Source organism: Nuphar pumila, unplaced genomic scaffold, assembly GCF_984573655.1.
Source record: "Nuphar pumila unplaced genomic scaffold, dmNupPumi1.hap1.1 HAP1_SCAFFOLD_1307, whole genome shotgun sequence".
Taxonomy (NCBI): domain Eukaryota; kingdom Viridiplantae; phylum Streptophyta; class Magnoliopsida; order Nymphaeales; family Nymphaeaceae; genus Nuphar; species Nuphar pumila.
The window spans coordinates 30,728-35,080 of NW_028323638.1; the positions used below are offsets into that span (position 1 = coordinate 30,728).

The 4,353-nt window shown below is 49.8% G+C and overlaps 1 long non-coding RNA gene across 1 annotated transcript; it reads left to right on the top strand.

Moving 5' to 3' along the window:
* The first annotated feature begins 447 nt into the window (after positions 1-447).
* LOC149809395 (uncharacterized) lies at positions 448-3,203 on the top strand. Its single transcript, XR_016429736.1, has 3 exons — positions 448-764; positions 1,158-1,381; positions 2,016-3,203. It is a non-coding gene; the product is annotated as an uncharacterized LOC149809395 (long non-coding RNA).
* The last annotated feature ends 1,150 nt before the right edge of the window (positions 3,204-4,353 follow it).

The window sequence follows — 4,353 nt, forward strand, 5'->3', positions numbered from 1 at the left end:
GACACATCCACAGTTTTGAGTTGGGTTGACAATTATCTGCGCATAGGAAGAATCATCAGTGGCTACACAAGGGCGACAGGTTCCATCTTGAGCGTATCGCTTTGGGACACAGGGTTGGAACGTGCGTTGCATGCCCTGCTTTTGTCACGCCAAGCAAGCGCAATGTTTTCTCAGAAAGCCACCGGGCGCTGATAATTTGCAATCATGCCAGCATTATTGTTCATGTTGGTCCCATAGCTCGTTGCCTCATTTTTTGATGTTCACTGCTTGCACCGTACATGACGCACCGCACACAGTGATTCTTTAAAAGCCTCTTCTGGAGGGAGTCGTGCTATATGAAGTCATCGCGTACTATTCGAAATCGCAAGATTCCATCTCATACTGGTCCTGCTTCAAGAAAACACCAGCACCGTCGAAAGTAATGCGCGCATGCGAAGCTGCACATCATTTCTCCCCAGCAATGCGGGTCTGATCGCGTCCAGACTGACCTAATGTCAGATACTGCGTTTTTTCCACTGACCGCTGACCAAACAGTGCAGGTTACAACTCACAAAGCCAACCCGGGACGACTCATCTCTGCCACAAGCCTGCCGCAAACCTAATCCCTGTTGGCATTCCTTTCTAAATGGCATGCTCGCGTTGTCTCCCTCAGTCAGGCCCAGGTCGTGCCATCAGTATATGCACAGCTGTGCTACTTCTCACAGGAGTGAGCCTCGTCATTGCGGCTATCGCGAAGATTGAGGATGGAAAGCGCAAGTTCAAGAGTGCGATCCACCAATAAAGACACGGCATGGTTCCCGGTTCACCGTTGAATGACTTACTATCTTATTGTGTGGGTTAAAACACGGTAATCTACTGGAAAATGGACATGCACATCCCAGCAACCGTATATAGCACGCTTGATCTTATCAGACTGGTCCTGCATGAGCCGTCTGGCATCGAGTGAACGGTCCTGCACCAGTGCTTCACCAGACCATGTGATTTGCGGGTCTAGGTGCCCCAGTTGCATGAATGGGGGAAACTGCCATGGGGGCCAAAACCCAATCTGATGAAGCATCGTCCTGCAGCTGTGCGTGCACATATCATCTTCATTGCCTGACTATGCCCGTTCTATCATTGCTATTAACTTACCAATGGCCTTGCTACTGGTGCTGCAGATTGCATGAAGGATGCGTTGAAGTCTGGTAAGATCTCCCAGTGCAACTATGACTCAACAATCGGCAATGATCTCACAAGCTACATGAACGAGTACCCACCAGGGTACTACTGTATCGCGGGACTGTTCCCCCATGATATGGTATGAACACTTCCCTGCCCCCCCTCCTCTATCGCCACCTACTGCCCCTCCTCCTGGACGTCTGGGATGCCAGGAAGTGGACAGGTGCGCTGCTGTGCTCATGTGAGGCATGCAAATGAATATCCAGACACCTAAAATGAAACCTAACCATGTCCTGATAAAGCTGTCCCGAGATATGGGCTAAGATTCACGAGACGAAAGTGCTCACGCCACATGATTATCTTGCATAGTGCAGGCATTGTGATGTACACTCCATCATAGCTTGACACCCATTATTCGTGTTAAGTGACCGATGATGTGGTTCATTGCGCAGGATCTGTCACCAAATTTCTGCACCAAGGGAGTGTTTGTATGAATCGAGTGCACCTTGAAAATGTTATCGTCAGAGGAATTTCCTGGGACTTTGAGAACGTGGGGCAGGTGTTCAGATGCTTTCCGGCGATTTGTCACAAAGCAAGTGGACAATTTTCAATGGTTTTTCTAAGCAACGCAGATTTTCATGTTTGCTTGATCCCTTCATTGGGTCCGATGCCAAGGCCATTTTGTTTGATGGTTGGATGGTTGATGCCGAATATGGGAAGTCGTCGATAGCACGAGTACGAGGTGCTGCGAGCAGCTTGGCAGTGAGTCCTGAACAGTCCAGCACTTCCCTTCTCACCCTTCAACGGAGCATGAGCGGTTTGTCAGCATTTTGAGGGGAGATTGGTTGGTGGCATAGGTGTGACGACCACGTCCAATTCATCTGGAGCAACGATGGCGTGGATGCACTCATCGTCGTCGGGGTCGGCCTGCTCCTCATTACCGCCATCCTGAGCTGCGTTCTGTGGTGCCTGGCACGCCGCCAGAGAAAGGATGATGCTGCCAATCAACTGCTTGCGACGATGGCAGCCGAAGCACGAGCTCCTAGCGTTGAAACAAGCGCTGCCGAGGAGCCGGGCATCAATCGACTTAAAGAAGTAGTATCAAGCTCTCAGGCTTGATATGTTGTGGATATTAACTATTTTTGACGAGGTGATCAACCTCGGTATTGACAGCATGCGGCAGCTGCTTTGGCGCAGGTGCACACACTCCTAACACTATGTACATGACCCGGCTGTGCTGCAGCAGCACGTCCAAAGTGCGCTTAACCTGACGTCAGTCCAACAGGGCTGCAAGCCATGACTAAGTGCTTCTTGCAGACGTGACTAAGTCATACCTCCTCGCAGGAAATACAAAGTGGCTCCTACTTTGGTCTTGGAGGTTTGTTCCTTTCGATTGGCGTGCTTAATCGCATTGAAGGGAATGACATAATTTCTGTGGGAAGAGGTTGTGCTTCAAAAGGCTCTTGAGAGATATAGTGGATGCCGAAAAGCTCCCTGTGTATTTTATTGCACAGTCTATGCTGCACTACTAATGTCGCACTTCTCAATGGAAGCGCAGAACCATCCACGGCTGTTTCAGCCATACCGTAGCTTTTGGGAGCGTGGCATCGTTTTGGAAAAATCAGCCTATTTTCTCTATGTAAACTTGACGGCGAGTCCAAAAGCATGATGTGATGTGACCGCCCGTTCCTTGGGATTGTTACGGTAGTTGTAAGCTGTGGACTATTTTTGCGACAGCATCGCTATATTCTTCTTGTCAGCGTGCTGCACGGCTGGTTGGCTGACCTCAGGGGGCATTTCCGTGACATGCATGCAGGCTGGTGCACTTGGATAATGTGTGCGACGAAGCTCGCGCCCTCCCCTGTTGGAGGGTGCGAAACCAGATAGCATTTTAAATGCTAATAGTGGGTGTGCAGCTTATCATGGAATGAACAAGAATTCAGCCATGCCCTGTGTTTGCCCAGTGTAACGTTGCCATTGATGTCCCTTGAGCTTTGGGCCTACAGCGAAACCCCACCCAAGGGGGCCCAAGTGTCAGCCCTAGTCGGATCCTGGCGGAAGGCTGCGATATCCAATCGTTGTGTAACATTTTGCACTGTAACGGAAGGTGGCTTGTGAGGTTTTGCATTTTTGTTGCCATGGCTTTGCTGGTTGTTGTGACGCTTTGTTGCATTGGCAATTGTTATTGTAACATCAAAGTGCTGGACAACCCACTGTGGTCATCTTGGAACGTCACAAAGACCTGGTGCCAAGCCTATGCTCAGTATGCGAATACAGTGGTATTCCCTGTTCTGCAGCAAGATCTGGACCCATTCTCCTTCCATGGAGTAATTGCTGATGTGCCTTTGACATGCAATAAGACGCAAGGGTCGACCTTCCTGCTTCAAACGCTATTTTCACTCCAAGCCAAGACCCGAGAGTGCTCATGCCACTTGAGCACCTTCGAGCTGTCCAGCTACAGGGAAACCAGGCATACAGTGAATGAGCTTCAGTTGGCAAGGGCAGGTTGTGTGCTAAGCCAACTGTATCGCTGGCACATGACACTTCTTCACCAGGTGAGAATGACGAAACGTATAATTGCCCACTGTCGGTGAGGCCAATAAGTGCATCTTTATCTAGGACCTTGCTCAAACCCAGCCATTTTGAGTCACCTCTGAACGAATGAACTACAGGCCGTGTTATCTCCATCCTCCTCCGGCTGTTGTCCCCGACTCCGCTTTGCCTACAAGAAAGATCACACAATATTCAGCCTGTCCATTTGCAAACTGTTACCCTTTTGGCTCGTATGCATGAGAGTGCGGTTGAGGCAAGAACCCCCTTCCCGACTGCAGATCACCCAGCGCTGAGCGAGTTTTTGATGCTGTTGTATTGATGAACATTTCAACTTCATCAGCATCATCGTAGCTATTAAAAATCGCATGCATCGAGGCGATTCTGTCTGTTGGATGTGCTGTACATCGTTGCACCACAAAACATGGAAATCGGCCAATTCAAGGCACTGTCATGGATGATGATGGCGTATCGTAACAGCACTACTGCATCCACATGGATGATGCCATCAATCCCTCACGGCAAGACGGCCCAGGAGGTGTGTTACCATGAAGAGCACATCAATACCGGTGTGAGAAAGCAAATCCATTGTCCAAACACCCTTTCGTCATGCCAGTGGCAGACCAACTCGTTGAGGTCGCTCCC